This window comes from Alosa pseudoharengus, unplaced genomic scaffold (genome assembly GCF_046254945.1).
Source record: "Alosa pseudoharengus isolate Yale_2024_CS ecotype anadromous, Long Island Sound unplaced genomic scaffold, YU_APseudo_1.1 YU_APseudo_1.1_scf_18, whole genome shotgun sequence".
In the NCBI taxonomy this organism is placed as follows: Eukaryota; Metazoa; Chordata; class Actinopteri; order Clupeiformes; family Clupeidae; genus Alosa; species Alosa pseudoharengus.
The window spans coordinates 8,137,306-8,160,601 of NW_027468650.1; the positions used below are offsets into that span (position 1 = coordinate 8,137,306).

General features: G+C 44.6%; 2 long non-coding RNA genes across 2 annotated transcripts; one reads left to right on the forward strand and one right to left on the reverse strand.

Annotated features, from left to right (window-relative positions):
• The first annotated feature begins 13,458 nt into the window (after positions 1–13,458).
• LOC143131606 (uncharacterized) lies at positions 13,459–15,058 on the forward strand. Its single transcript, XR_012988135.1, has 2 exons — positions 13,459–13,952; positions 14,467–15,058. It is a non-coding gene; the product is annotated as an uncharacterized LOC143131606 (long non-coding RNA).
• A 44-nt stretch (positions 15,059–15,102) lies between these two features.
• On the reverse strand, positions 15,103–16,963 carry LOC143131605 (uncharacterized). Its single transcript, XR_012988134.1, has 2 exons — positions 16,433–16,963; positions 15,103–16,022 (listed from the first exon to the last, which is right to left on the reverse strand). It is a non-coding gene; the product is annotated as an uncharacterized LOC143131605 (long non-coding RNA).
• Between the last annotated feature and the right edge of the window lie 6,333 nt (positions 16,964–23,296).

Genomic DNA, 23,296 nt, shown 5'->3' on the forward strand with positions numbered 1-23,296 from the left:
CGACAACATACCAGAGAGCGCTCCCCGTTGCTGTCTGTGCAGACATAACGCCAACGCAGATGCCGCGCCGATGAAAGTGGTCTCGGCCGAGTTTCGCACAAAGAGGCCATGCTCTCCAGGAGCAACTCTTTGCAGACGTGCAGCGATGGCACATCAATCCAGCCCCAGCCTGGGCTCTGCGCTACCACGGCAACTGTGATGTTCCATCCCATTTCATGCTGGGCAGGGTCTGTGTCGTTTTTTTCCACCCAAAATCAAATATGTTGTTTTTTTCTCCTATTTTCCTTGATATGAAATCTATCCCCTTGTTGTGCATCATTCTGTGCCACCAAACAAGCCCCAGCACACAATCTGAATGCAGAAAGCGAGGTTGTTTTGCAAACTGTCCAAATGAGTGACAGTGAAGTATTTCCAAACAATGAGAGGAGGTATTCATGTATTGTTTTGTATTTATTTTTTTTCAGCTTTTTTTTTCTGTCATGGTTTTATTTGTATCAGAAAATGTTCAGTGAAACCCTTGAACATTGGCATCGATGGCACCTCTCTCCACACCTACACACAACTACCTCCTTGCTCCGGCACATCTGTGGCCCCCCGTTCCCCTGCTCCCCCCCTCATCCACATCTGATTCCTGAGCAGCCATGAAAAGGCGCGTTTGAAAGGGTAATCTGATAATGAGTGACTGGCCCATTGCAGTCGCAGAAAAAGCGATTCAAAGTCCTTACATAAAGGGACGCTCTCAGCGCTAAGCTTAGCCCAGACGGCCGAAGGCAGACAGATTAGCGACTGCCTATTTTTTCTTGTGTTGAAAAATAAATAAATAAATGAATAACAAGGAGATTCCTCACTGACATAGCTTTGAAGAAGACTGCTTTTTAAAGAGGAATCGGGGCCAAATGTGACCGGTCGTGGTACATTAAGCCGCTAAAATACCCATGGCTTCATTTGTTTGAGAAGTAATTATGACTTCACGAATGGCTAATTAGGAACTCTCATTAAAATTTCTCCATGACTGTTTGTAAAGCATTACATCGCACTGATTAAATGTGAGATCCTTGATTAGCCAGCTAGCAGTCTCGAGAAGCGATAGTGTTTACAAGGAGCTCTCTCCTTCACGGTATGCAAATTCTACCACTGCATTTTGTTGTTACATTAAATGAAGCATGGATGAATGAATTTGAGTTTGTGTCTCAATTACAGTCGACAGAATTTCCCCCCGCTTCCAAGATTCCTTTGGGACTAATAGATCCTGTGTGGAGGCGTGCTCGTGTTTGTCTATGTCGGAGGATATTTGTGCACTGTACGTAAAGGCGCATGTACACGTGGTCTTTAACTCTCCGCATACAGGTTTTCCTACAAACTAAAAGCTGCGTGGTGGAGTCATACAAAAATCAATCTGGGCAAACTGCTGCTGTCCCCCGGAGAAAATACAGACGAAAGATTTTTTGTAACCGCCATCACCCCCTTCTCCTCTCCTCTCTGATGTTGTGCATAACCTTTATGCTCAATGTGGTTCAATGGATTCGATTTGTCTCATTTTGCTCTCTTCATTCCCTCGCTTGTTCACACCCACTATACCAGCTATCCTTTCCTTCCTACCTGGTCTCAGAATGCAACGGCCTCTCGGCATGTGCCCAGCCCTTCCCTACCATTGGTGTCTGGCGTTCCAGGGTCATGGGCATTTATCTGGGCTATAAACAATGCCACTGCCCTCTGGCCACATCAGGCCTGCGGGGGCAATACTAAAACAAAAACAATGAATACACCAACCAGCCCCCCCACCCCCATACACACACACACACACACACAATCACACACACACACACCAGCCCCATCACTGGGAATCAGGGCTTTCAGCCTCCCCGGGTCAGAGATGGTTAACGTCTGACGTGGTTCGGCCGGTGGCCTTGCTCATCGGAGCTTGTAGGCCACCTCCCGCGGGGTGGAAAAGCTGTGACCGATGACTAAACTAAGCGTACGAAATGAAGCTCTGAGCTGCCCTACGCTTTGCATCAGTGCCGCGCAAACAAGTGCTGGGGAGCGACAAGGGCAGTCCTAGAGGACGCAATCTACATGTGGGGTATCAAATCAGCTCTGCCGGACAGCCAGCCGTGGTGGGCAGTTTTTTTCTCTCTCCCAACGAGGCAATACAAATGCGTTTCCCTCGGGGCTTACAGGTGCTGGTCGGGGAAATGAGGATTCACAACATGGGGACATTGAAGAAGACGCGGCAATCAGTGCTGTCCTTTAATATGTTGCTATCGAGCTAAATGAAAGGGCCACAGTTTGGAATTTTAAACACCTCCCGAGGCAGGACTGCGACAAGCAAGCACACTGTTGCTTGAATTTGTGCTCATTAAGGATGAAATGTACACACACACACACACACACACCATTCTCCAGCCCAATAATTGCAGATCAGTTGCTGCTGCTAAGTAATCAGATGTAGATAGGGGCTATTAAAAAGCTTGTGTTGTAAGCACTGCTGATAGCGAGACAGAAACAGACAGGTGGAGAGGGCTAGGGAATGAGATTGAGAGAGAGAGAGAGAGAGAGAGAGACAAAGAGAGGAAGGCAGAAAGAGGGGGAAAAGGGGGAGAGAGAGAGAGGCATTTAGTGAACAGACAGTTAGCCTGATTCAGCTTGGCTGGGGACTGGGCAGGCTGTCTTGCTTCATGTACCTCATCTATCACTGACTATTTCTGGAGAGTCACCCCCTTTTTCCTCCGCACAGAAAGAGAATTCAATCTTTTTCCTCGTGCCTTCCAGTCATCTCCTCAAATGCATTTGTTTGCCCTTCATGCGGAGCCTCCCAACCTGCCAATATTGGAGGGGTGGACGCCGGGGTACTGAGGGAGGGAGAGGGGGAGAGAGAGAGAGAGAGAGAGAGAGAGAGAGAGAGAGGGAAATGGCCAGAGGAAGCAGAGCTTTCTACATGTATTCTGATTTCAATCTGTATGGTTCCGTTGGGAAAAAGTCTGTGTGTGAGTGTGTGTGTGTGTGTGTGTGTGTTGGTGGGGGGATGGGGATATCAGTGGCTCTAAATGTTTTCATCGGCCTTGCGGGACTTGGACAACGAGTGGATAAGAACGTAATTATTCAGGCCCCCAAAGCTCAATTTGTCACATGGGTGTGTGATTAAATTCTTCATCAATCTGCTGCAATGGTGACAGAATAGGCAAAGAAGGAAGGGAGCAAAGAAAGAAAGAAAGAAAGACCTAAAGAAAGAAAGAAAACATGTGCATGCATGACTTCGAGCCCCATGAAGTCATGTGGACTTCTGATGTCGATTGCCCTCCCCTACTGAGACCATGCCCTTTTCTCTCAATGAGATTTCAGTACACAACTCTAACAATACAGAACTCTTATGAGTCCAGAATACTTTGGAATATCTACACAAACAACCGTGAGACATCTGTGCATAAATCCTATGTAGAAGGAATACATCTACTGAGGACAGAAGCCTCTTTTAATGAAGAGAAACAGTATATTCTGTAAATTGGTGCAAGTGGAACATGCCAGCAGATTTGGCAAGGATGAGGCCCTAGAGACTCAGAGGGTTGGCTGGAGCAAATGTAATTAGCTTGAGGTGTGTTGCCATGCATGACCAATATTCTTTTCCTTAAAAAAAAAAAAAAAAAAATCTAGATGATTGTAGATTCTGGGACGTTCTTGCCAAAAGCACATATGGAAAGAGAAGGCCAAAACTGTCACCTAGAGCATACTGCACCATTGTACTATATATGCAAATGTATTTGGATTACCGCTCAGTCCAGACCTTGGCCATTTAGAAAGAGGAGTGAAACAGACTGTACACAGAAGCCATATAGAACACAACGCACATGCAAGAAAGGCACGACTAAGAGCAGGGAAGCTATTGGAGGCTCAAATTAATTTCCATTAAACTATTAAGCAAATCATGAGGTGTAATGAAGCCAATGTGGTATTGGTACCATATTTCCCCCAAGACTACCAGTAGTCATTCATTCATTCAAGATTTCATTTAACACATATTAAACCTAGATCTTCCTCCTTTGGCTGCAAAGCCCAACACGTGTAAATAATACAAATGAAAATGAAAGCATAATCAAAATCATCACAAATGGCTAAATGGACTCTGAGTCACTGATGTGTACTCAATTTGGATTTAGCGTTGTGCTGTATACCATATCATATGGGCCCCATTCATTCAGGCAAATGTTGCAACCGTGCCAAGAAAGGGTGGGTGATTTTAGCCTTCTCAGCTATAAACAACATTCCGTTTATTTGAGAAAAGTCCATGAGACGTCTAAGCTTTGCGGTCTGTCTGCAGATCTCAGTGCAAGTTCAGAGATTCAGACATTTTGCTGGACACAAAGACAAGAGAAATGTTTAATCAACATATCTTAGATCTTAGTTTTCATGGCATGATAGGACACTGATAATTGAAATCATAGTCTTCCAGCTAGGATGCAAGAAAAATGGCAATATACACTTGACAGGGAAGATTAATCTTATTTCAAATTGAAAACTAATCTCTGAGATACATAACTTTCAACAACAACATTGTTCGTAACGGAACTATATAATTGACAGAATATACTTTTGAGCAGAGCTATCTTCACAGAACTTCTTAAAACCACTTATCCAAAGGTTATTACAAAAAATCTGCATCTCTTTACATGGTGCATTTCAAGCAATTTAAATGTGTAATCAGTTAAACAAGTGTAATCAGGTCTTGTTACTGGGCAACCCAATTTATCTTAGCTAAGAACTATTATGGGTCAAACAATTAAGAACAAAGATGAAAAAGACAAAGATGAGAATCAGGAGATAAGATCAATCTCCTGCTCCAAATTGTCAACTTGTGCAGCTCTTGTGGGATTAATAGGGTTTGCAGAACAGTTTTATACTAAGTTTGAGAGTATATGTTTATACCCTTAAAGGTTATAGCAGCGTGTGTAATGATCAATTTATAATGAGCAAAGTAATTATTAACCTAGCCAGCTCAGTATTGAGAGGTTAATAAGAAAATGCATTGAGCATTCAACCACACATGCCTTTTTCATAACAGACCAATAGTGAGTTATTTCCTTGGGGTTCGGATTTTTAAGAAACATCCTTGGTTTTCAAAGACTTAGAAAGGAGAATTAAAACCAATGTTTTAGCAGCATGACATGAGACAGGTTAAAATGTACAAGTATAATTGCACTGGGGCAATCTGGGCACATTTAGTTTGCCATAAGAGACCTAATTATTGTCCCAGAGTGCAGTGAAAATAAATCATTATCTTGGTTTTTACGGTTAAAAAAGCTGCGCTAAAACTATTGCCTTAATCAATCTAGGGCAGGTTTTTTAGGAGTTTATTGCACATTTAATGATTTGGCCTTTTGCTGTATTAAGTTAAAAAAAGAAGAAAACAAGAAAGAAAATGTCTTTCACATGACTGTGAGGTTCAGCTAGATATACTAGAGAGAGGGGGCAGAGAGGGAAATGGGCAGAGAATAAGATGAAAGGATGAATGAAAACAAACACACACGCACACACACACACACACACAGACACACACACACACCACACAATTCTGCAACAGCCCCTGCAGTACAGCCAAAAGGAAAGAAGCCTGGGAACTGAAAGACCTTGACATCCTAATGCTTCTTGGTGGCAAACAGCAGCTTAGTAAAGTCTAACCCCAAATTACACGCGAAAGGCTTTGTTGAGAGCCGTACATTTTTCCAGTTGTTTCTGGTAAAACAAAGGATTTGTTTGTTTCAATACTGCCCCCAAGTGGCCTTCAGGTGGTCAGTTAGAGACATACTCCCTCAGTCACTGCTGCTGGAACACTTGTGTCAATGAAGACACTAATTTGGAAATTATAATGATTAGTGGAGAGGCTATTAGTGACTTTACAAAGGCTATTAGAGGCTATTAGTGATTTTACAAAATATAATATTTTTGTGAATACATTCGTTTTTCATGACCTAATTTTCCTGTAAAAAAAAAAAAAAAAAACAGGAGAGAAAGGGGTTTGATGATTTGGCTGAAACATTAAGATTGTGGTCAGTCCCACAGCTGGTTTGTTTGTTTGTTTGTTTGTTTGTGTTTATTTACTCCAGCGAGAGATACGAGGAGAAGGGGAAGCCACAGCTCAGTGCTCTCCCAGTGTCAGTGGCTTTTACTCGGAGAGTGACTGTGTAAACTGGTGACCTCACCTCTGGAGTGTGTGATAAGAGCCTGTTTATTCCCCAGCGTGTGTGTGAACGGGGGCTCCTCACCAAGCCAGGCTTAATGTGTATGTCCCTCTGTGTGTGTGAGTGTGTGTGTCTCACTCTGCCGCTCACTCTCCACTCCTGTCTCCCACTTGCTCTCTCTCCCTCTCCCCCTCTCTTTCTCTCTCTCTTTCTCTCTCTCTCTCTCCCTCTCTCTGTCTGTCTGTCTTAAGCACACTCTATTTCTACTCTCTTAACACTCTGTAACACACTATAGCGAGCAGTATGGCGTCTGCCACCAGGCGTAGAGAAAGTGATGGAGATGCTGGCGATGACGATGATGCTGCTGAAGAGGATGCAGGTGTCTCGGCATGAGTGACGGGTGGGTGAGGAGTCTGACCCGCTCCGCTGACATGCATGACACTAATCAGTAGGTACAGCTCGCGCTGCAGTGGCTGGGGCAAGCCTTGGGAGTGCGGCTAAATAATTTAGCAGGTGCAATATGTTCAGGCAGGAAGGGGGAAGGGGCAAAAAACTTATCTTAAAATGGCCGCCCTGTCCTCTGGTTGTTAAAAGTCATCAAGTGATGATGGAAAATGACGAACCGCTTGCCCTCACAGTAGCTTCCCTCCAGTCTCGATTCCCAAGATGGCCAACACCGATGTTTTTACTTCTTCTCTCTGCTCCTGCTCCTCTTGTTCTTGTCCAACAATTTTTTTTCTTCTTTCTCTGTTCTTTCCCCCCATTTTCTTCCCCACAGAAGACTGTTTATTGTTTGTTTTTTTTAGTCATCAAGCATGGGTTGCCATGACGACAAAGTGGAATGTCATGCTGCATTTCACCTTTGCTGTCTCACCTCATGTGGCGTTCCCTTTCCCTGTGCAAACGCGACCGACGCGGCAGCCATACAGATCCCAGATTTAACCAAGGCAGGGCAGTGGAGGCGGTGGCGGTGGCTGGGGACTGACCTTGGGGAAGGTGGCCCTCCTGAGGTTCCGTGTGGACTTGGGCAGCTTCATTCACAATCTGCATCATCCAGCCCAAATGGTGAATGCCAGTGCTGCACAGAGGGGCAACCAGCGGCACTTTACACTGCAAGCTTGCAAGCTGATGGCTGTCCTGAGAGGAATAAGAGAGAAAAAACAGAGAGAGAGAGAGAGAGAGAGAGAGAGAGAGAGAGAGCTAGAGTGAGAGAGAGAGTGAGAGTAAGAGAGAGAGAGAGAGAGAGAGAGAAATAACAAGCACTGTCTAGTGTTGCAGTGGACATATCCAGCTGCTCTTAGACAGTCTTCTGAGCTTAAACATCTCATTACCAGTCAACATGGGACTATTCTGTCTATGATGAAATTATGAGCAGACTTACTGTAATGTGCTTTTACATTCTGTTGCATGTTCTTCAATGGACATAGAAAGACCATACAAAGGATCACACCCAACTACCTAGACCATCTCCAATATTAGTAACATTCAGCAGAACACGCATTAAAGATGTGTGGAACATAATATTGCTTTATTTGACATACTGACCAGTGGTACAGTATCTAGCAGTGTCCACACAATGGGCAAGCATTACAAATATTCTGAAAAGTACCCAACTTTATATGGAAATAAGGCATAAATATTAAAACGGGAGCCTCTAAGGTATAAAAGGTAATGCACACAGCGTCCCGCCCCTCCCACCTACTCACCCACCCACCGCCACCATCTCTGAAAATAAACAGATGCCATCTCCCCGTCACTGCTGAGTGGCGGAGCACATGAGTAATGTCCTCCTGAGAGTCACCGTTTTTTTCGGGCCCACTTTCCACCGAGAGGTGTATCGTGGGAAACCTGTCAGTCGGCCAAACAATGGCAGGCCAGGATGTGTGTGGCATAACTGACAATAATGGGCTCCACTGTCGCCGCTGACGGCTGTATTATTCAGCTTGACAAATGTGCTTGAATGGGTGGAGAAATGGAAGCCATAGATCACACACACACACACACACACCCACACTCCTGCAACCCTATAATCCTAGCAAGCAAGCCCTCCTAATCCTTACCCTCTCTCCGAAGAGAATAAAAAAATGACGGACAGGTCCATTATGGCACTGCAGAGGCGAGGTCCCATCCACAAAAGTAAACTTGGCAGGAGAGTTAAGCGATGTAGGGACCTGCGCCTCAAGAGCAGGCAAGAGCTTTTGACGCGTTTGACATCTTATTGTTAGTGCGGGGACGAGCCGGAGCTGGAGCCGAGGAGCAGTAATCAAGTGGATCGCGCCAGCCAGCGATGCTATTGCACATCGGAGAATTCCACCTGTGATTCATGAAAGCCACCAGGCGTTTAAAGGAGCGAGCATTTGTTCATTTCCTCCTCCCCGCCACTTCGCTTTTTTCCTCCTCCCCAATCCCTCCCTCCATACAGCCTAATGTGTTGTGGGTAAACAAGAGTCAAGGCTATTTCCGCGATTTATTGATGTAAACAGCCCAAAAGAGCTTGCAGTAGGACATTTTATTTTACTTTTGAGGTTTCATTTTTTTTTTTTTAAAGGTAGGTTCGACAAACCAAACATAGCTGAAGGGAGGATGGCTTATGTTTTCCAGAAGCAAACAAGCAAAGCATGTCTTCTTACCCGCAAAGCAAATGTTTGGAACAAGTTCAGTCATTTGTTAAACATCACCAGCTAGTGCATTGATTCCATGCATTGATTAGCTTTAGAGGTTTACCTCTTGGATTTCCTCTCCTTTAATCAGACGCTCAGAGAGAGGCTAACCTCACAGCCAGGGTCACAGTCAGTGGTGAGTCACACTTCTCAACACAGCTATCATCTAGAGAGAGCCATATGACAGGTCAACATCTATTCAGGGCTATGCTTTTAAAAACGTATTCATTTGTTCATACAGATTCATTACATTGCATTACATTTGGCTGACGCATTTTTAGCCAAAGTGACTAACAACATGGTAAACAGTTTAAGTTTTAAAGCAATTCTCAACAATTTTTGGACAATTAAAAAAAAAACGGTAGAGTACAGTAAGAATAAGTGCATCAGTGAGTGCTGTTTTTAACAGTTACGTGTCAGTTCAAGACGGCTGGTAAGTGCTAGGATCAGCAAGACTAGTTGTAAGTGGTGCTTATGAGAGGAGATGTTCTCTAAAGAGCTGGGTCTTCAGGAGTTTTTTGAAAATGGAGAGGGATGTCCCTGCCCTTGTAGGAACTGGCAGTGTGTTCCACCAACGAGGGACAACAGATGAGAAAAGTTTTGATTGGCCTGAGCGTACCGGTGGTAGAGCTAGACGTCGTTCGTCTGAGGAGCGCAGCGGTCTAGAGGTAGCGTATGTCTGTATGAGGGCAAGTAGGCGGGAGCAGAACCGGAGACTACTTTGTAGGCAAGCATTAGAGCCTTGAATTTGATGCGGGCCGCCATAGGTAGCCAGTGTAGCTGGATGAGCAGCGGGGTAACATGTGCCCTTTTGGGTTGGTTGTAGACCAGGCGCGCCGCCGCGTTCTGGATCATCTGAAGGGGTTTCACTGCCCAGGCTGGGAGACCTGTCAGGAGGGCGTTGCAGTAGTCGAGTCGTAAGATGACTATTGCCTGAACCAGAAGTTGGGTAGCATCTTGAGTCAAGTAAGTCCTGATTTTCCGTATGTTGTAGAGTGCGAAACGGCATGACCGGGCGACTGAGGCAACATGATCTGAGAAGGTTAGTTGGTTGTCGAGAACAACTCCTAGATTTCTTGCAGTCCTGGTAGGTGAAACAGACAGGGAGTCAAATTTGATGTTGATGTCGTGGTGTATGGTAGGTTTAGCTGGGAGAACCAGCAGTTCAGTCTTTGAGAGGTTCAGCTGGAGGTGGTGTGCCTTCATCCATGTAACTATGTCTGAGAGGCAATCCGAGATCCGTGCTGAAACCAAGGGGTCATCAGGTGGAAAGGACAGATAGAGCTGTGTGTCGACTGCATAGCAGTGGTATGAGAAGCCATGCGAACGGATAATCTGTCCCAAGGAGGTGGTGTAGATAGCAAAGAGAAGGGGGCCCAGCACTGAGCCCTGGGGGACCCCTGTGGTGAGATGGTGAGGTGCAGATAGCTGTCCAAGCCATGATACGAGCATCCTGTGGTAGGATTCAAACCAGGAGAGAGCAGAACCGGAGATGCCCATGTTAGCGAGTATAGAGAGAAGGATACGGTGATTAACCGTGTCAAAGGCAGCCGATAAGTCAAGCAGAATGAGTACTGATGACCGAGGGGTCGCCCTGGCTTCTTTTAAGGCTTCTGTTACAGACAGCAGAGCCGTTTAGGTAGAGTGGCCGCTTTTGAACCCAGACTGATTTGGATCCAGAAGGTTGTTCTGTGAAAGAAAGTCAGAGACCTTTTTGGAGACTGCTCGTTCAATGGCTTTGGATAGGAAAGGCAGGAGTGAGACAGGGCGGTAGTTCTCGACTTGAGCAGGGTTGAGAGAAGCTTTCTTAACCTTTAAACACTGTTCGTTGCTACCCCCCTTAATTTACTGTTCGCGGTCAAATTTGACCGTACAGTTTTAATTGCTCTTATTTGTAGGAGTGCATGTATGGAGATGTCTTAAGGGGCTATCACATTGTACACGGTATGCGCTGCGCTCACCGCTAGGTTGCTCTTGGTTGAGGTAACGTCCCAAAGATTTTTGTTGTGCTTGCCGCTGGGCTCAGCGCAAAATACCAATGACTTACAGCGTGCCGCGGTACAACCTGAACCTTGACCGCGGCACGCGCAAGGGTGGCAAAGTGTCAAAACTTTAACATAAATTAAAAATGTACACTATAAAAATAGTAATAATAATATTTTTTATGTATATATTTTTAAGATTTGTTGCCTCAATAGATGTTGGTATGGTAGTCAGGGCACATACTCAACCATAGCGCTGGCATTTTGTAAAACTTCATTAAGCACACTCATGCACTTCACACAAACAGGTGCCCCTCTTCCATCCTTCCATCCACTGTTAATCACAGACACAGGGTGCCTCACTAATGCATCACCTTTTCATGGGGGCCCTCATACAGGGGTCAACCTGACCTAAGGGTCCCTCATACAGCTCTTACTTTGAGCACACTTCCATTAGCTTCACAGCAAGCCCTTTCACTTCTGGCATTATGTAGCGACAGGAGAAAGCAGTCACCCCACCTGGCCTCAAACCCTAGTACAAAACCTGCACTCTGATTGCATTTTATTTGTAGAGCGCTTTATCATGTACTCAAAGCACTGTGACTGAACATTGTAGGATACAATGTAGCAAAATGCCGCTTGTGCTGCGCTTTGCTGAGCGCAGCGGCAGACCAGTTTTTGCGCGCACAAGCCATTGACTATAATGCATTTCATAGCGCATGTCGCGTGTAATGTGTCTGGCCCTTTTCATCTCCTTGATAAAAATTATACTCTTTCGCATTAATTTCCTATGGCGGTCATTTTTGACCGTAAACAAAAAAAGTGTGACCAAGTTGAATAAATCACTCAAAATTCAAAGAAATTAGTCACAATAAATGTCATGAGTTCAAATGCCTTTTGTGAAGGATATCATAGGGTCTTGAGGCAATTTGATGAAAAATGCCATATTTATGGTACAGGGAATGTGTAAATCGGTCATTTTTGACCAGAACAGTGTTAGAAGGTTAAGTAACGGTGTTACCCTGGCCATTTTGAACGCTGTTGGAAATGTGCCGGAGGTTAGAGAGGCATTGATCCCATGTGTGATAGCTGGTGCGATGGTCGGGCTGATGGACTGAAGTAGGCTCGTAGGTATAGGGTCCAGCGAGCATGTTGTAGGACGGCTACATGTCAGGAGTCTAGATACTTCACTCTCAGAGAGAGGCGCGAACGCTTAAAAAAAGATGTTCCAGCAGCCCCTAGAGGTTGTAGGAGTGTGGTATCTGAGTCTGATGCGTTGTATGCGCATGTAGAGAATTGACTGCTTATTGCCGCCACTTTGTTTGTAAAAAATGAGGCAAGTGTATCCGCAGTAAGGCTGGATGGAGGAGGAGGCAGCTGAGGGTTGAGTAGCGATTTGAAGGTTGAGAAAAGTTTTCGAGTGTCTGTAGCGCTGTTGATTTTGTCATTGTAGAAAGCCATCTTAGCAGCAGTGATGCTGGCTGAGAAGGATGCCAGGAGTGTCTGGTAGTTTTTGAGGTCATCAGTTAGTTTGGATTTGTGCCATTTCCTCTCCGCGGCTCTGTTTGGTGCGCTGCGATCGGAGGGTATCATTTAGCCATGGATGAGAGTGTTTGGATCGAGCTGGCCTTGTGGTAAGAGGGCACAGCTCGTCTAGAAACGAGCTCAGTGTGGAGCAGAGCGAGTCTGTGGCCTCATTAACCTCCAGAGAGGAGAAGGTGTTGAGTGGAGGTAGACCGGAGGCAACCACAGAGGAAAAGTGCGTTGGAGACAGGTTCCGGATGTTGCGGCGGAACGTGACCATCGGCTGAGGAGCCGGAGGCTGTTCTGTCAGGCTGACGTTGAACTGGATGAAGAAGTGGTCAGAAAGATGGAGAGGCGTCACCATGAGCGTGTCTGTGCTGCAGTTCCGAGTGAGGATCAAGTCAAGCTTTTTGCCAGCTTTGTGAGTAGATGGACTTTGAACCAGTTTGAGGTCAAAAGAGTGGATCAGGGCCAAAAAGTCCGCTGAGCCTGGGGCGTCTAAGTGGATGTTCATATCGCCGAGAATGAGAAGCGGACAGTCATGCTCAGGGATGGAGGACAGCAGAGTGTCAAGTTCGTCCATAAAGTCGCCTAGTTGGCCTGGAGGGCGGTAGATGACCAGCAAGTAGAGTTTTGCTGGGGCGATCACTGTGATGGCATGGAATTCGAATGAGACATATTTGTTTGAAGGCAGTAGCGGGGTGAATTTCCATTTGTTGGAGATCAGCAGGCCCGTCCCACCTCCTCGTCCAGATGGGCGAGGGGTGTGGGATAGTGTAAAGTTAGTGGAGAGTGCAGCCGGGGTGGCAGTGTTCTCTGGTTTGATCCAAGTCTCAGTCAGAGCAAGGAGTTCCAACGAAAGGTGGTTGGCATAGCCAGCTATGAAGTCTGTTTTGTTGACTGCGGAATGACAGTTCCACAAGCCCATGGAGAAGGAGGTTTCTGTAGGTGAGGACCGTTTAAGTTGCTGGAGGTTAAGCAGATTTCTACCCTTTTTGGCATGATGCCGTTTTCTGCGATGGCCAGTGATAACAGATTAGCCTGACGTAGTCATACTCAATTCTAGTCAGAATTTGAGTCTGATACTGCTCCATAGAGCTGTGATTATGGGGCGTGTTTCAAACGAACCAGGAAAAAAAATGCCTCTGCACTCAATTGGATAGACCTACAACCAATCAGAGCAACGGAGTGTGTGACGTATGTTAAGCGACGCATAGTTGATGTCAACAGAACTCAACTGCACGCTAGAAGAAGAAAATGTGAGCGATTTTCGCAAGTTTAAAAATAATGTAAGGATACACGGAGTTCTTCAACACACGAACCTCATTTTTGAGAGAAACAGTAAAGGTGAATGCATATACGATCAAGTTATCCGTTTAGGATTACAACTCCACAACACTGCAAACAAATCGCATCGCATTTGTCGGTCCTGTCAGAACTTTATAACACGGTTGGAACGCGACATGCCCGTGTTTAAAAAATGGACAGAAGACGAAGGAGACCAGCCTGAAGAACCGTGTTCATCTGAGGCATCAGAGACGCCCCGGACTCTGAAGAAGTTCTGCCCCAATCCGTCAACTCCAACCGGTACAAAAACGCGAAGAAGCATTACAGAGGTAAGCTTGTTAATACATTTCTACTTCTTATGATATGACTATGAGAATAACCTCGATTGCCACGTTTCACATGAGTTAATAGTGAGTCGTGATTATTGTCCAATGTGATAAACACTGTGCATTCCCACACTCCTCATTTCCGTGAAATCTATCTATGATTAAATCATCTAGTCATATTTTGACATGCCTAGTATTCTGGAAGCCAGCCCGAATTTCAGTGTAGTGTGAGCAAATGTTACCAGGAAAAAACTTGTACCTGATGTGTAAGTTGGCCTCTGTCACTTTGTCAATATGTAGAAACTTCATTTAGTAATGGACTAGCATGTTATCCAACCCCCACTTCTGTGCTCTGCACCTCTGTGGGGGGTGGGCAGTGTTTCTCTGACCTGCTCAGCAATTGCATCTGGTGTCACCATATTTAACAGTCTGTATTTTCCAATGTATTGTCAATGCACGTTATACTTATTAGGCTATACTGTAATTCTTCACACTGATGTGTTCACTTATATTTCAGGTTGTCACCCATTTTCCATCCACTTGACCTCCACCTGGAACACCTAAACAATTTTCTCAAATCATTTATGAGAGGATTGGGACCAAACATGTCAGAAATGTCAGCAGCCAGAATCAGTAGGTCCATTGGCATCGTCAAAGAGCTAATGGACAAAACGGACACAGAGCTGGAGCTGACAAGGCCGGCTGGCATTCATCATGTGGCCCGAGAACAGGACGTTTTAACACTGGTAAACGTTTTCAGGGAGACACAACTTTCCCAACAAAAATCACCCAGGCAGGCAGTCTCATGCATTCCCGAATTTCAAGAGAAACTTATTGGCAAAGCTGAATTACCAGGAGAAAATAATGGACTGGCAAAATGTGCCTATTTAAATAATTAAGTAAATGTGAAATGTAAATGGTGATGGTAATTTGTAAATATTGTTTTCGTAAATGACAATGTAAATAATTGTTTTCATATAATAGTTTAGTAGTATCCACATTCTTAAAAACATTTTTGTGTTTTCTTATTGGTTGTATGTTCAAAGTTCAGCGTATATCTTCAAACATTACCTATTATGTGTAGATATTAAAAATCTTTATTGACATGTCTTATTGTTTGTCTTTAAATGCAGAAACATCACCAACCAGTAGAGAAGTATAAACCATTTTAATTTTATTCAAAAATATTAATGTAACAGAGGTAAAAAAAAAAGGCATTTGCACAACAACAGGACCCTGAAGCTACAAATTTGAGCCTGAATTTGAAGCTAGCCTGAGATCTTCAACATTGACAAGCCTGATTCCAAGTTACTTGGGGATAATTGTATCTTATCATCCTCATCCTCGTCATCAAAGTAACCAGTGTAATCCATGTCAACCTGAACACGGTCATCCTGAACAACAGTCATCAAACAAATTAGTTTGACTCTGTTCGATGTCATCAAAAACCTCATGCATAATTCATAGTATCTCTTTTGCGCTCCAGCTTGTATGTAGGGAGATTATGGATAATGAAGTCCAGGTCAAATATCTGTGTGCACTGTTCTAAAACTGATCAATGAGTTCATCTCCAAAACCAGTGCAGGCTGTGTCGACTGTGTAAAGTGGTATGTTTTTATGGTCCTGAAGTAAACTACTCCTGTAAGTTTGTAACAGTTCCCTGATCAAAAGTGTGCCCTTAGGTGTGACTATTCTGTGTTTGTGGTGTGATGAAACCTCCCCTTGAAAGTGTTCATATTTGGGGATTAGCTCCCCACAACCTTCAGGTTCACAAGAACAAACAGAATGGCAGTGAGTGCAGCACAGATGTCCTAGATCAACAGATGTGGTGTGTTCCTCAAAATGGCAGTACAAAGCTTTACGCAGACAACTAGTGACTCCATTAAAGTACCGTCTTAACTGCTGGGTCAAGCTTTGTACTAACATCCCTCACAATCCAGTGTAGGCACTCCAGTGTAGGGCCAGGTACTTTAATCAGACCCACTCTGATGTTTGTTCTGTTTGGGCTCAGGGCCATAACCCTGGCTCTGGATTCCCGATCAGCAGAAGCGGTCAATGTCAGCACAAGTGTACCTGGAATATATAGCAGTACAAAAAGCAACCAATAAGTAACAGTAAAAATAAGAAATTATGAGTAGTATCATTTAGTACTTTTTAATGACTGTACTGACATCTAAAAAGAATACATCACTTATAAGGGGTACAGTGACTAGCCTACCAATATGGGTATGGTGCTTGAGTACATAAAGCAACACCCAAATGCCCTTCTGCCCTTTTGCAGCCTGACCACTGATAGAAATAAAACAGTAACCTACATTAGAATGTTTTAACAGCTAGTTCGCTACAATCACACTAACGTTATGATTGTACCAAGTCTGAGTTAGCGAACGTACAACGATACCTAGGCTACTATGTTTACAACATGGGATTCATATCACGACATTGGGAGTTATTTACTAAGTCAGACAGTTAGACTCTCTTACCATTTGTAAGTTAGATGAACTTCGTCCATGACGATACCCATTACGTTGGCTTGAAAAACATTGGAGCCTAGCATGTCCCTCCACTTGTTGTTCAGCAGCCAGGATTCCGGGCTTCAAAAAAGGATCTGGCAACGACCGCTGGCTATATCCACCTCGTCGCGCACGCCGAGTTGCATCGCCGTGATGCCCATTTCAGTTGCTTCGGCAAAAAACATATTTCTTATCAACAAATGCCTTGATCCCGTTACTCTGTTCCTCTTTTAAAATTAATTCGCTGTCGATATCTTCTAGAACAGACCTGATAGCAGAATCTACACATCTCAATTCTCCAGCGGCAGCCATCGTTGTTGTAAACGAATTCAACCCAAGCGCTCTTTGGTGACGTGGTGGATTACGTTACTGTTGAGCATCTGTCCATCATCGTATAAAGCCCGCCCTGACAATTTGATTGGCCCGCCAGTATTTGGGCGAGCATACTCGCGCCACTATTGATTAATGCCAGACCGAACTTCCCGACCTCAAACGTTGTGGGCGGGACTAAGTTCGGAATGGCACCCAGGCTAATAACAGATATGGTGGAATGGCACATTTCACAGATTCACAGCATAGTGTGAGAGTGGGATACCCTTTCACAAAATGAAAAAGAGCAATCATGAATTAGAAATATTTAAACAAAAATAATGTGGCAATATTAAACTGACATCATTTGACTATGTCTTTTTTGTAACATTATGGTAATTGAGTTATCCATTTTTTATGAAGGCTATAAATCATTTGACCTGTAACAATATTTTTCAACAGATTTTTCAGCACAGATATGGTCTCATATGCCTAGATCCTGACTACATATAAGCAGAAACATTGGCCTCCTACTCTTAGTAACATAATTAAATGGACATGCTTGCTAATTACTAGCATATAAGGACAACCAACATATGTCATCTCTTGGCCAAATATGTTTATTTTAGCTGAATTATGAGTAGTCAAGTGCGTGCTGCAATTAATTATAATATGTATCCTTCCTCATACTCTGATGAGATCTAAAAAATGTTTTCTGAACATCTGTGCTTATTCCAAGTTGTACCAAGTTGTAAGTTTGATGGTTACCGTAGTGTTGCCAACTGAATGAGCAATATGTGTAAAATAGTTGAAGACCTTGAGGAAAGGATATCTGAGTCATTAACTGGATTTAGTGTAGAGTAGAGTATAGCTGATTAGATACATTCCACTTACTTTTGCATCTACAGTACACTTAGAAAATTCAGACCACTTTTTTTGTTATGCTGTAGCCATGTTTAAAATTGTTTAATTATGTTTCCCCCTCAATCACCATTCAATACCACATAAAATAGGATTTTAGAATTTTTTGTCAAATATAAGTAGATATATAAGTAGGACACTTGAAATAGGACGCTTGAAATTTAGCTAAGAGGCCTTCCATTTCTCATGATCATCTTAGAGATGTTTGTTTCTACACCTTGATTGGAGTAACCTTGTGACTGTGATCCTTTCAATTAACTGGACATGATTTGAGAAGGCACACACATATTTAAGTTCTCACTGCTGAAAATACATACCAGAGCAAATAAGAAGGTAGAAGGAACTGTCTGCAGAGGTCAGACAAAAATATGGGGAAGACTAAAAAAATTCTGCCCCATTGAAGGTTTCCACTTCCTAGAGCTGTCTAGCTGACCAAGAGGTGATCATGAACCTAATGGTCAGATGGGAGAAATTTCCAGAAAGACACCATTGCAGCACTCCACGGATCTATGGCAGAGTGGACAGACAGAAGCCTCTCCTCTGACAGACACACGAAAACCCTCTAAAGCAGCGGCTAAAGGACTCCAACCAAACCAACCAATGCAAGCAGTAACGAATAATTGTATGTTTACTGAACAACTAATCAGGGCTGAGGGGGATCTGAATGGAGTTAAGTACAGAAAATATTCCAGAGCACTGAGGACCTCAAACTGGGCCGAAGGTTGACCCTAAGATGACCCTAAGAACACAGCCAGGACAATACAGGAGTGGCTTAGAGACAACTCTGTTAATATCCTGGAGTGGCCCTGCCTGAGCCTTCACTTGAACCAAATCGAACGGATCTCTGGAGAGACCTGAAAATGTCTGTCCACTGACAGTCCCTATCTAACCTGACAGAGCTTGAGAGGATCTGCAGCGAAGAATGGCAGAAAATCCCCAAATCCAGTTCAAAGCTTGTCGCGTCACATCCAAGAAGACTCAAGGCTGTTCTCACTGCCAAAGTTTGCCTCAACTTGTCAATGAGTAAAGGGTCTAAATGTTCATGTCAATGTGATTTTCAACTTCCCCTTTTTAATTGCAAGTGTGTCTCAACCCCTGCTTTCCTGTTGTCATTACAGGGTATTTAATTGTAGATGCATTGTGACTGTACAAGGACATCCTCTTTCAAAGGTAACGTTGCTAAAAATGCTCTGGCATTACAAAGGGGGGAAAACAAAGCAAACTCTCTCTCTCTCTCTTGCTCTCTTTCTCTCTCTCTCACACACACACGAATACACACAGAGTCAACAAATATACAAAACAATGAAAAGATGCTCGTTCTCCAGCTGAAGTCATGCTCGGTATTTCATGAGGAATATATTTCTGTCAGTTTGGATAAAAAAGAGGAGGAAGAGATTGTGGACTATCGGGAGGCCTCAGGCGGCCGGGCTCCTGTTAGAATTCATTAAGCCAGATGCCCCTATGGATTATCAGTGTTTCATGGGCTGGCATGAGTCCTACCGCTCTGACAGGTCATTATTGCACATCACACTGGGACCCACTGCTGAGAGAGCACTGCCAGCTCCCTCGCACACACACACACACACACACAAAGATCTCTCACACACACCTCAATGGTACAGGATGTCCTGCTGCTCCTCTCGCATGAGTAATACCTGATGCGTGTCCATCATTCCATTCCAACCTCCATTCTCCTGCCCCAACCGCCCCCCCCCCCTTCACTCCTGCAAGCACCCACGCTCCCACGCTTGGCCTTCGTTAGTGTAAGAACACACGCTAAGCTAAAACCCAGAGGAGAGCGGAGGGAGTATTTACCTGCTGTTTTTGCCCAGTTGGATACAACGTTTTTTAATCAAGGCTTACGCAGGGGTGGCACTCCTTGCTGACAGTCCAACCCGTGACCTTTGTGGTGTGGTGAGATCTACATGGACGATCGGTTAGGTAACAGGAGAACTTTGTCGAGCGACGGAGCGAAAGAACTCACAGAGGAGAGGTTACCGCCGCGGCGCATTGGTTGTTGACATCTTATCGACGTCTGCTTTATCGCCCACATCAGCCTTTCCTCCCTCAGATGAGCTCAGATGCTTATCTCTACCTTCTACGGATCAGCGTTACACTGGAATATTAAAAGAAAACCTGAAAAAAAAAACACATACACATTAAGATGGAAAAATAGAAAAAGATAATAAATGCCCCCTTATAGTCAGCAAATCAATATGACTCGTGTGTGGGATGATATTAACAATTGACAGTGTCAGGGTGCTGGAAGCAGTGCAGCAGAGAGAAAAATGGGATCTATGACAGCAGATGGTATTGATTTGTTCTCCTGTTTAAACAAAGCTCCATAATGCAATTCCGGGGGTAACTGACGACCAAGGAAAAGCTATTATTTCTCAATATTGCAAAACAAATTGTAATTAGGCTTTGGGGCCACAGACAATTGGACAAACGGCAGCAAGCAGAGAAACTCTGAGAAAATTGATCAGGCCGGTTCCACTCGGCCTGGTCATAAATGGCTCAGATTATCACGGCATGGATTATGAAGCCACCGTGCTGCACTTGGCGCTGTCACCGAATACCTGATACTGCAGCCCGGAGAAGAAAGCACAGAGGCAGTGACAGAAAGCAGAGATAAGGAGCGACTAAAAAGGCCTCTCAAAATACAAAGCAGTAGCCGATAGAGATGAAAAGGGAGAGACAGACGTCAAAAGAGAGGACAGAGGCTTAAAAAGTCTACTCAGAATAAAGGAGTTCAAGATGATGAAGACGTAGATAGACATAGACAGAGAATAGATAGAGATAGAGAGAGGGCGAATGAGTGGTATAGAGAGAAAAGAGGAGAGAGTGAGTATGAGTCCTGAAATGGATGAGCACTAGAGATCTGACAGGAGACAGAAGCCAGAGTTAGAGGAGAAGGGGGGGTCAGTGCTTCCTAAATGAAAAGGCCGTTTAACCCATGGGCAAATATGTGGGCCGCTGTGCCGGCCCCGTCTAAGCAGAGGGGATTCTGGGCTGCTCCGCCGGGCCATCGCTTTAATAATGAACCAGCGCCCACTGGGATTTATGTGGGAGGGTCATCCAGAGTGCAGCCCAACTGAGCACGCTCAATAAGCCAGCAGTGGAAAAAGGGAATTAGTGGCGACCTACACCTCCTCAAATATCTAACCCAAACCTCTCTCTCGCTCTATCTTTCTCTCTCACTTTCTGCTGAATGAAATTTGGTGAGGCAGATAATATTAGAGTGAAACCAGCCAACATGGAAGCTATTAGTCCTCCGACGATGCCGACAGTCTCCAGTTATTCAAAAAGTGACCTCCAACTGATTAAAACATTTCGGTGATTATCAGCTAATTCAAACGCAGAGTGTGAAGCCGGTCAAGATTATGCAGATTACTGAGGACAGTCCCCATGAGTATGTTCACAAATTGCATTCCACCATCACAGGTATTTTAGCTACATCACTGGCGATAGGGACTTAAGGTTGTCTTTGAAACTACATCTTCAAGAGCAGTCCTTTCTAGGTTCCTTTTAATTGCTCTTGACTCAAGGATTAAGACCAAATGCCAACGGTTGACTCGCCTGATTCGTTTGATATATTATCATTGCCTCACAGGAAACACTGAGGATTACTTCAATTTGACCAATTATCTTCTTGGATCATCGCAGATAGAACACACTGCCGCTGTGCTTACTCCTCCTATTGATATTGCTGGCCAACATTCAGAAGCAGCAGGTCCCTAGTCTTATGATCTCTCTTAACAGACAGATTGTTTTAGGAAATGTGAGACTGTTCAATTATGAAAACCCATCCTTGTGGAATGGAATTTTGTTGTCAGTCTAGTGCAGATGACAATTTTCTTGGTTTGATCTATTGGGCTTGATCTATTAAAGAATTAGAACATTTCTACTGGTCAGAAGCACTGATTATTGAAACACTTGAGGTCTCAACAAGTGGTATTGCTCATTAATCAAAAGTCTCATCCATGAACTGGTGAAACTCACATCCAGGCCCTACTCCACCCATCAGCCTATTCACCGCAGTCCCAAAAAAAAGAAAAAAAACGTATGATGAATTTTACATTAAGTCACATGTCAATTAAATTTTTATCATAATTACTAATGTGACTTCGATATCAAAATCTTGACAGGCTAAGCGGTCATGGCGCGGTGATGGTGAGGAAGGGCCGAGCCTCTGCTCTCTAATGGTCAGGCCCTCTCACTGGCCTGACACGCATTAGTGGGTCGAGAGCCCCATCAGTATTTATAATATTCCACCTTGCTCACACCTTCCTCTCCCTTCGTCTCTCACTCCATCTCTCCCTTCCTTCCTCACGTCATGCACCGTCTCATCAGAATGCACGGGTGGTCTCCTTCTCACTTTCTCCCCAAGATGCGCTCCTATACATTTGAGCGGAATGACTTTAGATTAGCCGGCGTATTATGTTCCATTATTCATGACGTTAATAATGGAGGCATTTGCCATATTAGAGTTGGGAAAACATTATCGCCTGCGTGCTGTGAGATCATATGCCTGCCAATCTTATTAGAGGCACATGTATGGAATGCCTCTCTGTGGTAAGTGCAATGTCTGACAAGCTCTCAGATTCATTGTTCCAAGAGAATTCACACTCTGTATGCATGGCGAAATGTGAGATTTCACCGTTTTATTTAACTCAATGAAACTGCTTTCTATTAGGGAGTCCCATTGTGTAACTAAGTGTGCCGTTTGAATACACACTCTACTTACAGTTGAAGGCATCCATATGTATGACATGGAACACTGCAACTGCTGAATTCCATCATGCGCCAGCAGTTATCAGATGGACCCATGATGTAGGCTTCCCAAACATTGGCTTTCTGCTGCCTCTCGCTACACACACACACACACACACACACACATTGGAGCTTCCATTTGGTATTCTGTTTACACCATGTACACAAAGTCCATGTCTTCCAGCCTCCAACTGTGGCCTAGCACATACTGGGCCAAAGGGCTTTCCGATCAACATTCCACCCAGCTGAAGACATCAACCAGCAGCCTTCCTGCTCCTCCTAGTCCCTGGGCTGCCTACACTCGTTTCTCAGCCTCTTAGCAAGCCGTGTCCCCTGCTGAGTTAGTTCTCTGTCTGTTAGGCCTGGGATAATGGCGTCCGACGTGCATGAGACAGATCGCGCCCCCACCCCGGCCCCAGTGCAGATTGCAAAGATGCTGAGGACTTAGAGCTTCCGCAGCGGAGGCATTACAGCCACCGCTGCGCTGTCTCCCGCCTGCTTGGCATGCGGTCGGCAACGGGGAGGAGCGGAACCGCGAGCGCGATGCATTAGTCCCCGAGAGAGACCTCTCTGGGGCCCCCCCGCGCCTCTCACACATTCCGGTCAGCGACCGCACTTCTCCGAGACGCCCACTGTAGATTTAGACATTTATCTCGGACTCGTGTCTTTTCCGCCACCGCTTCCGCGGCCATAAATTCTCCCAGCGCGCCACACAAATGCTACTGTGGGGAATAGGCAAGGTTACCAGGAATAAGACGAGGCTGAGATTTAGTTGGGGGGATTTGGACAGCGGGACAAGAGTAATGAGAAGAGGCCCGGGTGGCATTTTCT